This window comes from Brassica napus, chromosome C9 (genome assembly GCF_020379485.1).
Source record: "Brassica napus cultivar Da-Ae chromosome C9, Da-Ae, whole genome shotgun sequence".
NCBI lineage: Eukaryota > Viridiplantae > Streptophyta > Magnoliopsida > Brassicales > Brassicaceae > Brassica > Brassica napus.
In genome coordinates, this window is record NC_063452.1 from 60105487 (window position 1) to 60124510 (window position 19024).

At 34.8% G+C, this 19024-nt stretch overlaps 2 non-coding genes across 2 annotated transcripts; both read left to right on the top strand.

Moving 5' to 3' along the window:
- Positions 1–14673: 14673 nt before the first annotated feature.
- On the top strand, positions 14674–14780 carry LOC125593513. Its single transcript, XR_007329417.1, has one exon. It is a non-coding gene; the product is annotated as a small nucleolar RNA R71 (small nucleolar RNA).
- A 3622-nt stretch (positions 14781–18402) lies between these two features.
- TRNAG-UCC lies at positions 18403–18474 on the top strand. Its single transcript has one exon. It is a non-coding gene; the product is annotated as a tRNA-Gly (tRNA).
- Positions 18475–19024: the final 550 nt, after the last annotated feature.

Below are 19024 nucleotides of genomic sequence, written 5' to 3' on the forward strand. Positions count from 1 at the left end.
ATAAAAAGCAGTATATACATGTAAACAAATTTGATAACTCTTCAAATAAACAAATCTTTTGAAAACCAATGTAGATAAATTTATTTCTTCTTATATATGGTGATTTTAAAGAGAAAAAGGTATCCTAAAATTAGAATAAAATTTGTTTAATTAGTTACTGAGTATGTTGATAATTCTGTAATAGGTTTTGAATCAAATGAGCCGAGATTTTTTTTTATATATAATGTCATGAACAGTTGTCATTATCCCCAAGATTTTTTTTTATATATAACAGGTCATGAACAATTGTCATTATCCCACAAGATTTTCCCTAGTCCATAAATGGGCCCTCGGATCGCAATCAAAGCCCAATAGTGTGTGCGTCCGCTAGACGCTAAGAGAAAATTGGTGTTAGGGGAACGCGCGTCTTGCGTTCAGGTGTGATCCATGCGTCTCACCAAATTCACGCGTCCTTATCCAATGCGCGTTTCGTGGGAATGTGTGTGATTTACAATGCTTTTGTTGCTTGGACGTGTTTTTCTCGCTAGGGTAAATATAATCCACCAACGATTCTTTTTATTTCATTTTTCTTGTCGTTTATTAACATCCCACATACATAAAAATGGAAAAGAAAACTAAGACACTCTACCTTGTAATTAGTAAACAAGAAGATATAGTTTGTTTGTCGTCTTCTATAGGTTGGTACTAACCTTTCGAAGACTGTTATTCATCTTCTATTAATAATTGATGTTCGAGACATCCCCTATATATTATTTGTGAAACATTACAACTTTATTTTGTAGTCACGTGACATCACTAGGATGATTCTTACAATTATTAGAGAAATATGTTGTTCCATCTAATTATATTATAAGTTTTTTATTAAACTAACCATAAATTCATTATTAATGTCATTTATTATTTCCTTAAATAAAGATTACGGAATTGCCTAATGTGACTAAAGTATATATGACAATTAATAATTTTGAATAATAAAGATCTGATAAAAAAATAATATATCTTCTATCAAATTTGTTTAATTTTAAACTATTAAAATAATTTAAAAAATCACAATAACCATAGTATAAAATTTTAGATTTTTCTATATATGTTATCTTTTGAATTTTAAAAAATGACTATAAATTACTAAAACTGTTAAAAGTCTCACATTTAAATTTTGCGATCCATGGTTTACAATTTTTGTTATGACAAAATACAAATGATTACAAAATCATATAAATAAAAGTCTAATTTAATTAATCATTAAGATTTAAAATATATATGTATATATATCATTCTAAATTAAACTATAAACCATATTGAATAAATAAATATTTTAATTTCAAAATTTACTTTGAATATTTTTTTTTTATAAAAGTTTTGAACTAACATTGATAAATTTTTAAAAATTATAAATTACTAAAATTATTAATCCCACAATAAAAATTTTGTTATCAGTAATTTAAAGTTTTTGCTATTAAAGATACACATGATAAAAAAAATATATGAGTAGAAAGCATCATTTAATAGATATTAATATTAAAAATATACTATGTATGTTAATATCATTTAAATTTAATTACATATCCTATCAAAAAATTTTAAAAATTGTTTGGATTAATAAAATTGATTTATACGTTCGCACCAATTTATGAGACATTTGCTAAAAACAACCTAAGTCAAACCTAAAAGTGTACCCCACTTTCAGTCAAATGCAAAGCCAACCTAAAGAGATAGTGAAAGTACTATTTAACCCTTATGACCAAACAAAAAAACAGAAATATATTTTACGTTTTAACCTAGTTACATTTTTGTTAGACTTCAAAAGAAGTCTACAGCATCGTAAATTTTAACCTAGTTACATTTTTGTCTCCCTCTATAAATAAAATTAATACAGTCTCTCTCTAAAGTGGCTGCATAAGTTTTTAAAACTCTCTCCCTTCTCTCTAAAACTCTCTTCCTTCTCCCTAAAATTCTCTCAATTCTTTCAAAAACTCTCTCATTTCTCTTCTTTCTTTCTAAAATTTTCTCAAGTCTTTCTCACAATGTTATCTTGTCATTTTAGATATTATGATTCATGGTTTTCATCTTTTCCTTTAAAAAATGTAAGTTTTAGATCTATAAATTTTAAATGTGTATTTTTATGTTATTTATTTCTAACAATATTTTTTTTTTGTAGGTATTATCACTCATGGATTTCATTTCTCCTCTAAAAATGTAAGTTTTAGATTAATAGATTTTAAATATGTATTTATATGTTTATATTCAAATAAATTTATAGATCAAGCTCGTTGCATTAATTTGCTACTAGTTTATCTTATAAATTCTATTTTGAAAATTATTTTCAGATTTAAAATTATTTTCAAATTTCAAAATGTATAGATTTTTTCAGATCTGAAAATTATCAGACAGTGTAGACTTCCAAAGAAGTTTACTAAAGCTAGTAGACTTCATATGAAGTTTATTAAACCACAAAGTTTAAGCAGACTTCATTGGAAGCCTACAAAAATATGACTTTAATTCTTTTCTATGTTTTTTAATAATTTTATCTTGTTTTGCAGTTATTTTTTTCCATAGTTGTTTTCTTTTCCTCCCAAAAATGTAAGGTTTACTTCTATAGATTTTAAATATGTGTTCTAGTATTTATATTAAAATAAAGTTATATATTCAAATTCTATGTCTTTAATTATTACTATTTTATCTATTAAATTATATTTTTAAAAGTTTTTTAGAATTTAGCTTATTTCAAATCTTTTTTTTTTTTGATAGAGTAGACTTCAAATGAAGTCTACTTGAAAGTTAGGGCTGGTAAACTTGAAAAGAAGTTTACAAGCCTTAAATTTTAAGCATATTTCATTAGAAGCTTACTCAAAATATGATTTTAATTTTTAATCTTTTTTTGCAGGTATTCTCTTCTAAAGTTTTAAAATCATCTTCCCAAAAATGTAAGCTTTACATATATTCATTATAAGATATTTTGTGTTTATAATGAACTAAATTTAAAGATTCATACTTTATGTTTTTACTTTGTTACAAGGATGACAAAAAAAACTATTTTTGAAATATCTTCCAGAACAAAATATTTTCAAATTTTCTAAATGTACACTTTTATATATGAAAACTTTACGTCAGTGTAGACTTCAACTAAAGTCTACTAAACAATAACTTTACGTAAACTTAATAAAAAGTCTACTAAAATATGATTTATTTTTTTATCTTATGTTTTTCTCATAGCTCTATCTTATTTTGCAGGTACTTTTTTCAAGACTTTATTTGAGGCATCAATATTATGAAAAATCAAACATATTCAAGAATACTTTTTAATATATTGCTCTGTAATAATTTCTCATAATAAAATATTAATTTTTAAAAAATTGTTTAATGCATAATCTATAAAGATTGTATTCATTTTTAGTTGTGTTTCACTTGTATGATATTATTAATTTTTTGTTAGATATCAATTTTTTCACAAGATCTAATCAACCAAACAAGTAAAACCACCATAGGCTAAAATAATAACTAACACACATGTGAGAAGAAGAAAATCTATACAAAATTCTCAAAAAGTTTCAAGAGTAAAACTAATCAATTTTTTTTGCAATAAGTTCCAAGTGCATAATTATAACACATTAACTTTTGAAATTCACCCAAGACCATTAAATTACTAACATACACTGTAAAATAATTAAATCATGAAAAAATATGATGAATAATATACAATTGCACTTTTAATAGAATTTACGATTTAGACTTCAACTGCAGTCTACCTTTGTAGATTTACAAAAACGTCTACACTTATTATCTAACACCAAAAATTTCTAGTTGGCTCTGACTTGATACACAAAGGCGTACAAAGTGTGTCTTAGCTAACTCAATCAAGTTCCGCACTTGTATATCATTCGTGACATGCATAGGAGGAGTATCCGGAGCCATTTGTTGTAAAATGACGTCTGGTAAGGAATATGTTAGCACCACTTTCTCGATTTTCTTGTCCAGACCATAATCTTCTAGTGCCATTTCAAGAAGTTCACCATGTGTAAAACCACCCGACATAAGAAACATTCTCCCTCATTTCCGATTATTGACCACAAACTCCCGCATAGAGCCTTTCACCACTCATTCTCCGTATACAACAGGTATCTGAGTCATTTCCTGCAAAAAAATACAGGTTTACATAATCAGCAAAGAAATATTTCATGTTTCATAAAACTATAAACGAAGACTTACAAATACGTCTACAATTATTAGCTAACAATATTGTCAAATCAAATGAATTACACTTTCATAATTATAAAACATTTTCTTTTCAAAATCACTCAAACCCATTAGGATTAACTAACACACACTGTCAAACAAAAAAAACTAAAAAAAAACTTAATGAATAATACACAAATTCACATTTTTATAGATTTTTCTATGCAGACTTAATATTCAGTCTCTGAAGATCTAGACGTTCGTTTCAGTTTACACACGTAGACTGTCAAATAGGTCTACTCTTTGGGTTGGTTTTTGCAATTGACCATTTTACGAGTTGCTTTCTATAGTTGAAAAAAGCTGTGATTTTGTACATGTAGACTTTCATTTCAGTCTACAATTTGAAAATGTTAGTTTTGCAATTGACCAGAATTCATCCAAAATTTGACTTTCAGAACCAGACTTCATATGCAGTCTACATGTTTGAATTTTTTTTAAAGAGGTTAGTTTTGCAATTGACCAAGTTTGACTTCCAATCAGTAGATTGAAATGAACGTCTACGGGTGTGTAGACTTCTTGTGAAGTCTACTCTCAAATCCGACGGGTTGGTTTTGCATTTGACCAAAATAAAAAAGTAGACTTTATATGCAGTCTACATTTTTTTTTTCTAAGATAAGAAGATTGCATAACTAACATATTCAACGAAGTCAAAGTTTTGGTCAAATGCAGAACTGACATTTTATAGACTTTGTTGGCAGTCTACATTTTGTAGACTTCTTAGTAAGTCTACCGAAAATTTTATTTTTGTTGTCAAAGGTAAAGACGGAGACTCCTGGGGAAGTCTGCGTTAGAAAAAAAAATTGTTTAGTCAATTGCAAAACTAACCCGTGCATTGACAAATAGACTGCATCGTAAGTCTCCACGGAGGCGTAGACATACAAAACAGTCTACCGTCGCGACACAGATCTGAAAAAGAACGAAAACCATGTAAATAGTTACCTTTTCCTGTGTAAAGCTCGTTTCCAACCTTTTCAACCGTCCAAACTCCAAATATGAGCAAAAAGAAACATCTTTGACTATTCACTAATGAAGAAACTCGAAAATATGAAGTTTGTGATTATGAAAATGAAAGTTATGAGAGTTTTTTAGATGGAAATGTAGAGGAGATGAGAGGAAATGAAGTTTTTTTGGTTAGAATGAGAAAAAAAGTGGTTGAAAATTGAATTCTTGAGTTTTAGAGCTAAAAAATGGTGGTTCATGGTGGTTGGAAAAATTGATGATGATGGCATTTTTGTAAATAAAAAGAAATGGTTAAGATGTATTTGGTTTTTTGTTAATTTCGAAATTAATAAAAAATTAAATAAAAATGGTAATTTTGTGAATAATTCAAAAACATAGGGATAGTATGAAAATTTTATTGATGAATAGTAATAACAAAAAAAAAAAGGTTGGTTTTGGGTTTGACTAGAAATTGTGGATTGGTTTTGAAAAACACCCTCAATTTAATTATATATGTAATAGTTACTGATTTTTAATTATTCAATATATATTTATTATTTCACAATATGTAGGAACATATAATACATAAAATAATTTTTAAAGATAAGGTATGTAACCAGTTGGGCATAATCGTATAAAAAACTTGTTATCATTTTGACGTCATTGAATTCAGCTCCGCACAATATTGTTTACTGGGAGGCTTTTCTTTTAGTGTTTATCTTCATAATAGTGTATTAATTGAAGAAACTACCTATGGAGTCGAATAACGCCACTTACTCCTAGTGATGTTAAATTATTCCCAACTACACAGCGCACATAAACCAATAGCATTCGAAGGTTATGCTTCATCGGTGCGGTCATACAACATCAATGTCTTGTTCTCCTCAAGATCCGTTGAAGAGTTATTTTTTTTTATGGTATAAGACCCACCCACAACCTTTGACCATCCGAAACAAAAGTCCCCGTTTTCCACCTTCCTAACTTTTCATAGGGTTTACAGCCCAGCTATAATGTACATTAATTATAGGGTAATTGCATTGTATAGCGTTAAAAAAAATTATAATTCACTCTATAACTAATTACCCTAACTTATCGATATACCATGTGACTTTTATATAATATTGTCATTTTGTCATTCTATTCTACCGGCAAAACCTGCAAACAAAAACAGTTTCCATTAATAATTATTAACAATAAAAGTAACTCGTGGTCCTCCAACATTCACACACCTTTTGTAAATTATTTTTATTTTGTAAATCCTTAATAGCTTTGCGAAGGAGAAGACTGTTTGCAAAGTCTTTGGTGGTGATGGAAGGGAAGCATCGGAGATTTGAAAATTTACATATGGAGCCATTCTAAGCGCATCGCTTATATAACTGAACTCTTGCCGATTCGACTTCACATGTATGTTTTGCAGAAGATACTTTTAACTACTGTACGGTTGCAATTCTGTTCCATTCCATTTGACGATTTTATTATGTTCCATTCCATTTGACAATACTATTTTAACATGTTTCATTCCACTTGATGATTACTAAAGAGTATTAGATTTTGTTTAAATATAGTTGGTAATTTTCTTAAGTTGATATTTAAGTTTAGGGTTTATATGTAAGTTTAGGGTTTAGTGATTAGGGTTTAGGTTTTAGTATTTAGAAGGTGAGGGGGTATTGTTGGGGTTAGCATTAACTTATTCCATAGAATCATAGACATTTCATAATTTCATCAATATATACTATGTTATTTATTTTGTTCCATTCTATTTGGGTTTAGGGTTTATACGTGGGTTTATGGTTTATATTTTGGTTTAAAGTTTATATTTGGGTTTATGGCTTATATTTGGGTTTAGGGTTTATTGATTAGGGTTTTAGGTTTAGTATTTAGGGATTGGGATAAATTTTAGTACATAGAAATTAGATTCATATACTACTTGAGTGATATGGAATACACTCTTTATTAAAAAAGTTTCTATTTATACGAGATAAAAAGTGTTTGACGTAGTTGACTTACATGAGGTGAAATAATGGTGCTTCACTCTTATCCATAAAACCAAGTGACGACGTCATGCACTCTCTCTTTCTTTTATCGGAGACTTGCTAGTGAAAAGGATATAACCGGATAAAATATGAGACAAAAGCTAGTTACTTAATAATGTCAAAATCAATGCTATTTTTTTTATTTTCATTCAGAATTTGGCTACTGAGCAAATTCTAATTGCATTGTATAGCGTACAAAAAAATTATAATTCACTCTATAACTAATTACCCTAACTTATCGATATACCATGTGACTTTTATATAATATTGCCATTTTGTCTTTCTATTCTACCGGCAAAACCTGCAAACAAAAACAGTTTCCATTAATAATTATTAACAACAAAAGTAACTCGTGGCCCTCCAACATTCACACACCTTTTGCAAATTATTTTTATTTGGTAAATCCTTAATAACTTTGCGAAGGAGAAGACTGTTTGCAAAGTCTTTGGCGGTGATGGAAGGGAAGCATCAGAGATTTGAAAATTTACATATGCGACGAGCCATTCTAAGCGCAGCGCCTATATGACTGAACTCTTGCCGATTCGACTTCACATGTATGTTTTGCAGAAGATACTTTTAACTACTGTACGGTTGCAATTCTGTTACATTCCATTTGACGATTTTATTATGTTCCATTCCATTTGACAATACTATTTTAACATTTTCCATTCCACTTGACGATTACTAAAGAGTGTTATATTTTTTTTTAAATATAGTGGTGCTTCACTCTTATCCATAACACCAAGTGACGACGTCATGCACTCTCTCTTTCTTTTATCGGAGACTTGCTAGTGAAAAGGATATAACCGAATGAAATATGAGACAAAAGCTAGTTACTTAATAATGTCAAAATCAATGCTATTTTTTTTAATTTTCATTCAGAATTTGGCTACTGAGCAAATTTTCCCTTAATTATATATATTCCTTCACAGTCAAAACGGTGACCGGAAAATAATGACTTTTGTTTATCCATCTTCTAGTTTTTTTTTGTCGTCTACCCATCTAAGCTAGATCAAGTGGAGAACAGACGAGCCAATCCTCCGAGGAGCATTTCCATCTGTCCGAGTCTGATCTATATGGGAGAAAATATAACTTCTGGTCCTTGCATTTTTTGCTAATCCATCTGCCCGGCCATTCTGACTTCGAGGAATATGAGACAGTCGCACATCCTCGAAGTCTTCCTGTAACCTCTGGAACACCTCGATCTCTGTCGCAAAAGCTGGCCAGTCCATCGAGTTTTTAGTCATATCCACTAAGTCAGAGCAGTCCGTCTCAAACCATACCGAAGTGATCCTTTTGTCTCTCATACATGAGGCTGCCCAAAGTAACTCTTCCATCTCAGCATGCAAAGCTGAGAGGCTCTTGTTACACGCCCGTAATCCGAAGTATTCTAAGCCCATTTGATCCTTAAGACTCCACCCTAAGCCACTGACACTGCCATTATTGATCCATGATGCATCAATTTGACAAGTAGGGATTCGAGGTATCCAAGGGGGCACTGTCTCAATCTCTGTAGTAGGGGGATTGCCATGATCCTCCTTTGCTTCCTCCTTTTCGTTAGCCTTCCTCCAACATTCCGGCTCAAGAGACGCATGTATCCATCTTCTAGTTTATCACATGTTATATAGAAGATGTGAAGAAACAGTTTTTGTTTATCCATCTTCTATAGTCTATCCAGGCCCGGCCCTCAGCATGTGCTGGAGGCACATTTGCATGTGACCCATCACAATTTTAAAATTTTTTAAGCCTAGATTAGGACCATTCTAAAAAAAAACTCTTTTAAAAAAAAAGCCTCAAATTTGTCTCAGCTCAGGGCCTATAATATTATTGAGACGGGCCTGAGTCTATCACATGTTATATATATTCTTTCATAGTCAAAATTGTCCGATGGTATAAGAGTTTGGAGCTCTATTCAAAACAAAACTTTAATTTAATTTTTATCTTTTTAAAATATATTTGAACAAAATCTTAACTTAAATTATATCTTAAGATAAACTATTTTTAGTGACTTCAAAGTTTTTAAGAAAACTTTTTTGTTTATTTTTTGGTAAAAAAAAACACTTTAGTCTATTATAAATTTGTTTTTATAAAAAAAATTAAAACTGTTTTTGTCATTTTCTTTCTATTTTACATTTAACATTTTATATATTAGTATTTTTTGTCAGCATATTAATATATTAATATATATATATTTATTTATTCTTTTCTTAAAAAGGGGATCCCATAAGAGTGGAGTCCATTCAAATGTTTCAAGAGTATGGGGTCAAATCCGGTTCAGGGAAGAATATAGTATGTCTAAACTGTAAAACCTTTGTCGCTTTATGGGAAGCAACCATATTCTTACTCTAATTTTTCTCATCGCTATGTCAAAAGAGGCACACAGAGCCGGCCTTGAACGGAAGCGGATGAAGCACATGCTTCCAGCCGCCAAATATTAAATAATAATTCGGCCGCATTTTTGTGAATACTTCCTCTAGCCTGCATGGTAAGTGTTCCCTTATAAGTTTGGTGAGGTCAAGAATTCGAACCTAGTCAACCACATATTGTTTTTTGCTTCAAGTGTATGGGGTGATGTTAGGAGTTTTCAAGCTCCTAAGACAAATGTTGTAGTATAGTGATTGTCGAACCAGTTCTGAGGGATATCAAAGCACCGAGAATGCAAGTACTCACTTAATCTAAGTGCAACCAATGATTTAGATGAGTTTTAAGCTATGATTAAAACTAAAAGACAATAACAGAATGATACTTTCTTGACTAAGGGAAAAGAGAACTCATGGGCATAGGGATTAGACCTTGGGTGATCAAGTTTCGAACTAAGGATGACAAATGATCAATCAAACTATCGACCTTAAGCCTAGACACAATTCTAAGCAAGCTCTATGTCTAGATGAATGCTCATTTGCTAACATATCTCAAACATCAAATGTCTTTGGTTGAATAATATGAAAGCAATCATTACTAACAAGTCTATTAGCTATTTTAGCACCTTTAACAACAAATGTCTTTGGCAAAGTATACTAAAAGCCTAGGAGAGTTGTCTCAGGCATTTCATCAAACACCTTTTGGGTGGGAAATTCCTATTGATCAACTTTTGAGTGGCCAACTCAGAAGATGCATTATGAATACTCTACTAGCAAGGAACAAGAATGATCTACACTAAAACATCCTAGAACTAACCTAATCACCCTTGATCTCCCTAACCCATGAATTCAAAAGGTGATTACTCACTAATCTCCATGATTCCTCTTAAACCCATATTAGATTTCAGATTAATCATGTAGAGAAATAGATAAGAAATCAACAATAACACAAGAACATAACAATCAAAATCCAAGAGATGAACTTCTCTAGAGAGTTTTTTTTGTATTTCTCAAATAGATCAAAAGATAATCTGCCTGCCGGCTACAAAAGATGTTTAAAACATAGGTTTTGAAAAGTAAAAACATGCATAATGAAATGACCAAAAGGCCCTTGAGTAAACTGAATTCTTGCAAACAATAAGCGCGCAGCGACCTCCAGTAGTCGCTCCGAGAGGTCGCTCCAGGCTTTGGGAGCGACCTGGAGGGGTCGCTGCGAGACATCGCTCCAGGCCCGTTTTCGTGTCTCCGAGCGATGAAAACGCGAGCGACTTCTCTGCGTCGCTCTAGTAAGGTCGCTCCAGGCTTCGGGAGCGACCTCAGTGGGTCGCTCTGAGAGGTCGCTCCGGCTCCATTGTGTTGTCGTCACGCGATAGAAATGCGAGCGACCTCGGGTGTCACTCTGACCAAGTCGCTCTGGGCTTCGGGAGCGACCTGGAGTGGTCGCTCTGATAGGTCGCTCTGGGTCAGTTTTCAGCTTCCACCGGGATGAAATGGCGAGCGAATTCTCCGCATCGCTCTGGTAAGGTCGCTCTGATAAGGCAGGTCAGAGCGGCTTGCTGGTGTCGCTCCCAACGCTCTGCTCGTCCAATGATCATCTTTACACCTCTTTCGAGCTCCAAACACACCCAAATGTCTCCGAGAACTCCATGTGGTATTCCAATACCTGATAAAGACTTATGTATGCAAAATGCAACCTAAACATGGCTAAATCCTAGTCTATATGATCAAAATGCACATGGGTGAATGGATAAAACAATGAAAATATGCAAGATATCAACTCCCCCAAACTTGTTCTTTTACTTGTCCACAAGTGAACTTTCTAGAACTCATAGGGAGAGAGGTTTGAAGATGGGAGCTCATAGCCAAAAGAAACACAACTAGCACTCAATTCAACATCTAATCCAACATGAGCACACTCTCTTATCACACTCTAGCTTCTCTAGGCCTATCTCAACTCCTTTTGCCCTTATACTCATCATCAAGCATCCACACATTCAAATCAACCAACTCTCACATTCATTAAGCATAAAACATCAAGTGAATTCTTGCAAATGGTCAATTGGTCCAAATCATTTGGTTGAGTAAAGGGAAGACTTTTATTCAAGTGAGTCAAGAGGTTCAAAACACATGATCTTTAAAGGTGGTTTACTCTCGAGACAAGTAGCCTTGACATTGCACATAATATATCTAAGAAAGAGACCAACTCATGCATACAATGCTCAATCTCCATTGTTCTACCCTTTTCCCAAACATACAAGTTACACAATCACTTCATAATGTCAAACCCAACTCCCATCTCTCACCAAAAGATCCCAAGAACACTTTGCACATAAAACTCTTTTTCTTTGAAATCTATAAAGGATTTTCTCAACTTCAAAACAAATCTTAGCTCTAAACAACTTTGCTAGCCCTTTTTTTTTTTTTTTTTTTTTTTTCTTCTTTTTTGTATTCCTTTTTTTTTTTCGGGGGCCAAGACTTTTCATAAACTCGAGCTAGACACTTATCTACTAATTCCAATAAGATTATCCATTTAAACACAAAGAGTCTATTCTTTTCCTTCGAACTTTTCATGCTTCCAAATCATAGTCACAACAATCACCCCCACCTATAGCTAGCCAATAGAGTGCATAATCTAGCAGGAATGAAGATCAAGCATTGTCGTTCCCGATACTCTCGACATTATGCACATGTAAGGCTTTCCGAAAAAGGCCTCACTCATCAAATAATGAAAGCTCAAAAGGAGAGAAGGGTTTTGGGAATGGTGTACCACTCGATTTTGTCAAAAAGATTGGCGTAAAGGATGTGACAACTCAAGTGTGTATATCCATGACTCAGTACACAAAGGACCATAAGCAAGAAGCATTAAGTTCGTTCAGTTCAAACAAGGTTGTAGTTGGCTTCAAAGATTGAGTTTCAGCAATTAATGAGATTCAGGAAGAGTTTTCAAGGCTCGAAACGTACAAGGCTTTTTGAGAGATGCAATAGCTACTCGAGTGTGAAATAGTGTTCTTTACAAGGCATTTTAAATCATTGCTTCCAATGCAAGTGAATGCAACGTATATGCTCTAGACTCTCCTAAAAATGCAAGTGATGCAATCTATATGATTTGTTTTTTTTTTATGCTAAAAGGTATGTATGCAAGACTCAATGAAAAATCAACAAAGCAAACATGATCAAATACTTGGTACCTCCCCCAAACTTAAATGACACAGTCTCTGTGTTGTCAAGTAGAGAGAGATACCCAAAAGAGAAAGCTAATATGCAAAAATGAAATGGTATATACAAGGGAAAGTAGAGAAGTACCTCAAGTGGAAAGTGGAGAAGGAGGATCCTTCTCAATGTAGGGGTCTCCACAAGTGATGGTTCCACAATACTCAACATCCAGTGGAGATTGAATTGGGTAAGAGACAGCTTTGTTGATATTGAGGAGTGTGACCTTCTTGTTGGCGAAATCGATGCAAGCACCCACAGTAGTAAGGAATGGTGTGCCCAGGATCAATGGAACTCTCTTCTCAGTTGCCATCTTCAAGACAGTGAGGTCTATAGGGATGGTACAAGATCCCATCTTCAAAGGGAAATCCTTGATGAGACCAATAGGAGTAGTAGAAGAAGAATCCCCAAACGTGAGAGAGGAAGTATCTGGCTCCATGTGTTCAATCTCAAGACTCTTCACCATCTCCATTGAGATCACATTAACACTTGCACCAGAATCAACAAGAGCATCATCAAAGGTGAGCTTACCAAGAGAGCAAGACAAGGTGAACTTCCCTTGGGATTCTAGTTTAGGGAGAGACTTTGGTATGACTGGTGGATCGAGTTTCAAAGTTGAGATGTTGAGAAGCTCTGCTACTTCTGCTTGGTGGTCTACAATGTCCTTGATGAGCATCATTTGGACATGAGCTTCACGCATACCCGAAATCGCTGGAAGCTTAATTCCAATATCACTTAGGTCTTTTTTGAACTTGGAAATCACCTTCTTCTGAGCTTTGGTGAGAACCCTTTGTGGAAATGGGAGCTTGTCATAGGGTGACTGCTCAACCTCAGTGGTGTCCTCTAGCTTGACCTCTTTCAGCTTCTGGTTAGCTCTCTTCGCAACTGGTTTCTCAGCCATGGGTTCATCTCCCTTCAAAATCTTTACTTCAACCATTTTGTCAGCTTCCTCCACAATCTTTGCTTCAGCTGTTGCTACAATCAGATGCTGAACCTGTTCAATCTCAGTTCCAAACACCAATCTTTCAATTTCATCTACCTCTTTCTTGTGGTTACTCAATTCAATCCTTGAAGAAGTGGTAGAGAGGACAACATTGCAATACTCCTTGGGTTTTTGGTCAGATTTTCCAGGTAGAGACCCTTGCTGGCGATTCTGGTGAGTGGTCATGGATGCAAACCGGTTTTCCAAAGCCCTGAACTTGTTGTTGAGCTCATTGTAACTTCCATCAATCCTGGAGTGAAGGTTCTTCAACTCATATCCAGCCTGCTTTTCACTTCTAGTCTGAGACTCCAAGATCTGTTTCAGTAGAACATCAGTGCTGCTTTCCTGAGGAGTAGAGGTAGAAGGATTAACTTGTTGTTGAGAAGACTGGTTCCCTTTGTTGGAGAAACCAGGAGGAGGGTTTTGCTGAGGCTGATAGTTGCCTTGCTGATTGTTCCTAGGCTGATAACCACTCTGTTGGTTGTTAGGATAGGATTTCTGTTGGTAGTTGTTGTACTGAAAGTTGGGCTCTTTCTTGTACCAGCTATCATTGTTGTTGATGAAACACAACTCTTCTTGCCCTTCCAAACCCTCAACTTCATGGACAACATGTGTTGCTTCTTGGTTTGGGTTACCAACAAAGTGCAGCTGCTCTTGTGTGGCTTTATCAGCAAGGAGGATGTCTATCTTATCCTGTAGAGCTTTCAACTCTTTCCTCGTCTGCTTATCATCTGTTCGACTGCTTCTGTCGTGGTCTCCACTGTAGACTGCATCACTCTTTACCATGTTGTCAACCAGCTCCTCTGCATCTTCCTCAGTTCTCCCCAAGAAGAACCCATTGCTAGCTGTATCCAGTCTGGCCCTGTACTTAGGAAGAGCACCACGGTAGAATGAGCTCAGCAAGCTCTCCTTAGAGAAACCATGGTGTGGGCATTGAGCTTGGTAGCCCTTGAATCTCTCCCAGGCTTCACTGAAGCCTTCTAAGTTCTTCTGTTGAAAGCTGGAAATCTCATTTCTCAGCTTAGCAGTTCTTGAAGTAGAGAAGAACTTCTCCAAGAATGCTCTCTTGCACTCATCCCAAGTAGTGATAGAGTCGCTAGGTAGAGACTTCTCCCACTGACGTGCCTTATCTCCCAAAGAGAAAGGCAATAACTTCAGCTTCAAGGCGTCCTCTGACACACCATTAGTTTTTGACAACCCACAGTAGCTGTCGAACCTGTCCAAGTGATCATATGGGTCCTCTAGAGCCAAGCCATGATACTTGTTGTTCTCGATCACGTTGAGGAGTCCTGACTTGACCTCAAAGTTGTTGGCTGCCACAGCCGGTGCTCTGATTCCCAGTCTATAACCATGAATGTTGGGGCGGTCATAAGTACCAATGGGTCGAGCTACCCGCGGTTGGTGTTCTGCCCCTTGTTGTGGATCTGCCATATCAACGTCCAATTCCTGCAAGTGGGCTTGTTGCTCTTCTTCTCTTCTAGCTCTAGCACACACTCTCTCTAAAGCTCTGATGTCTGCTAATATTGGAACTAGGTTTGATGGACCCCTGCTCCTCAAGTTTATACACCTGAAAGTTAAAGGTAGGTGAAGAAGAAGAATCAGTAACAAAACAAAATAAAAATGACTTAGTCTCAAGTAAGTGACTAAATCTCAATGTTCAAATCTACTCAGAATTTGGCAACGGCGCCAATTTGATGTTAGGAGTTTTCAAGCTCCTAAGACAAATGTTGTAGTATAGTGATTGTCGAACCAGTTCTGAGGGATATCAAAGCACCGAGAATGCAAGTACTCACTTAATCTAAGTGCAACCAATGATTTAGATGAGTTTTAAGCTATGACTAAAACTAAAAGGCAATAACAGAATGATACTTTCTTGACTAAGGGAAAAGAGAACTCATGGGCATAGGGATTAGACCTTGGGTGATCAAGTTTCGAACTAAGGATGACAAATGATCAATCAAACTATCGACCTTAAGCCTAGACACAATTCTAAGCAAGCTCTATGTCTAGATGAATGCTTATTTGCTAACATATCTCAAACATCAAATGTCTTTGGTTGAATAATATGAAAGCAATCATTACTAACAAGTCTATTAGCTATTTTAGCACCTTTAACAACAAATGTCTTTGGCAAAGTATACTAAAAGCCTAGGAGAGTTGTCTCAGGCATTTCATCAAACACCTTTTGGGTGAGAAATGCCTATTGATCAACTTTTGAGTGGCCAACTCAGAAGATGCATTATGAATACTCTACTAGCAAGGAACAAGAACGATCTACACTAAAACATCCTAGAACTAACCTAATCACCCTTGATCTCCCTAACCCATGAATTCAAAAGGTGATTACTCACTAATCTCCATGATTCCTCTTAAACCCATATTAGATTTCAGATTAATCATGTAGAGAAATAGATAAGAAATCAACAATAACACAAGAACATAACAATCAAAATCCAAGAGATGAACTTCTCCAGAGAGTTTTTTTTGTATTTCTCAAATAGATCAAAAGATAATCTGTCCGCCGGCTACAAAAGATGTTTAAAACATAGGTTTTGAAAAGTAAAAACGTGCATAATGAAATGACCAAAAGGCCCTTGAGTAAACTGAATTCGAGCAAACAATAAGCGCGCAGCGACCTCCAGTAGTCGCTCCGAGAGGTCGCTCCAGGCTTCGGGAGCGACCTGGAGGGTTCGCTGCGAGACGTCGCTCCGGGCCCGTTTTCGTGTCTCCGAGCGATGAAAACGCGAGCGACTTCTCTGCGTCGCTCTGGTAAGGTCGCTCCAGGCTTCGGGAGCGACCTCAGTGGGTCGCTCAGAGAGGTCGATCCGGCTCCATTGTGTTGTCGTCACGCGATAGAAATGCGAGCGGCCTCAGGGTGTCACTCTGACCAAGTCGCTCTGGGCTTCGGGAGCGACCTGGAGTGGTCGCTCTGATAGGTCGCTCCGGGTCAGTTTTCAGCTTCCACCGGGATGAAATGGCGAGCGACTTCTCCGCATCGCTCTGGTAAGGTCGCTCTGATAAGGCAGGTCAGAGCGGCTTGCTGGTGTCGCTCCGGGAAGTCGCTCCCAACGCTCTGCTCGTCCAATGATCATCTTTACACCTCTTTCGAGCTCCAAACACACCCAAATGTCTCCGAGAACTCCATGTGGTACTCCAATACCTGATAAAGACTTATGTATGCAAAATGCAACCTAAACATGGCTAAATCCTAGTCTATATGATCAAAATGCACATGGGTGAATGGATAAAACAATGGAAATATACAAGATATCATGGGGTCAAATCCGGTTCAGGGAAGAATATAGTATGTCTAAACTGTAAAACCTTTGTCGCTTTATGGGAAGCAACCATATTCTTACTCTAATTTTTCTCATCGCTATGTCAACAGAGGCACACAGAGCCGGCCTTGAACGGAAGCGGATGAAGCACATGCTTCCAGCCACCAAATATTAAATAATAATTCGGCCGCATTTTTGTTAATACTTCCTTTAGCCTGCATGGTAAGTGTTCCCTTATAAGTTTGGTGAGGTCAAGAATTCGAACCTAGTCAACCACATACTGTTTTTTGCTTCTAGCCCACAGATTTCTAGGACCGACTCTGCACACATGCATAACATGATTTAGGTTTGACAATCATATGCTTTAATACCATGATAATGATAAGATACATTTTGTGGCATATGATGTATACATTAACCTGATCATTTTCTCAAAGATGATAAGATACATTTTGTGGCAAAGATGGCAACAATGTTTTATTTACGAGACAATATTGTATCAATTAACCTGATCATTTTCTCAATATCCGGTACACATTGAAAAGTTAGGTGAGCACCTATGAGTTTATATGGAGTTTAGCTCATAATTATTTAACAATTAATGGTTTTTATACCAGAGTAAACTTCTCAGCTTTAACGTTGGATTCCTAGTTTGATAAAAAAAAAACGTTGGATTCCTATTATTACCAAATTTATCTCGTCGTACCATTCGCCATTGTCTTTTACCTCACCACTTCCACCACAAGAAAAGATTCGGTGGATAGAGTATTCTAAAAATTGTGACATATCAATAACACAAATTAGCGATGGCTTTTAAAAGTCAATTCGCAATTGAGTTTTTTGGTAGAATTATTTTTATTATCTCAATATAATGATACGATAATAGTATCGTATTATTGTGTAGTTCATAAATCCCTTTCGTCCTGACAACTTGCTGCCGTGAACAAAGAAAATGGAAGATGTCCAAAGTGGTTACCTAACAGTTTGTATGATTAGATGTTAGAATTCATTTTGTTGACTGCCAATTCCATCAAGTCATTCTATATTTTAATTGTGATCCATCTATTTGTGGTAGATAACGTAAGGTAAAGTTGAGATTATTTAAATCAATTATGTATATAAACGATATAAAAGGACGTGAGTGCATTTTGACAAAGACGTAGTTAATAGTTTGTTTGGCCATCGACACTACATGTCACGTGACAAGATATAAAACTTTTAATCAACTTCCTCCAGCTTGCTGTCTTCAGCATCAGCGTCTACAAACGACTGAATGCGTAGAGTTTAGAACTGTAAACTTTGTATGGAAGTACTAAATAAATATGTATTCGGATAATATTAATTCGGATCGAGTTGACTTCCAGCAAGCGTCTGTAGTCCAACGGTTAGGATAATTGCCTTCCAAGCAATAGATCCGGGTTCGACTCCCGGCAGACGCAAACATTTTTAAAATTGTTAACTTTTAAATCTTAAATGTCCATACTAATTTTACTACTACTAAACCAAATGGTGGAAGATGAGGCTGCAACTGAATTGTATTTTTTAAAAATTAAATTGATATGGAATGATTCTATTAATTTCACATTTTTTTCTATCGTTTACCATGAATGAAATAAATAGTCACTAAAAAATAGTCATTTCATCAATTCCGTAAATAAATAGATAAATACAAAGAAAACTATTACATAACAATTTGTTCATGAGTAAATGGAATGGATCGATTCCATTTTTATATTCCATTTCTGTTAATCCATTTATTTTATTCCTCTAGTTCAAATATTTCCATTTTAAATTAAAATGATATGAAATGATTGATTCTATTAATTCCACAATTTTTTCTATCGTTTACAATGAATGAAATAGAATATTCATTTCGTCAATTCCCTAAATAAATAGATAAATAGAAAGAAAACTATTAAATAAAAAATTTGTTCATGAATAAATGGAATGAATCGATTCCATTTTTATATTCTATTTCCGTTAATCCAT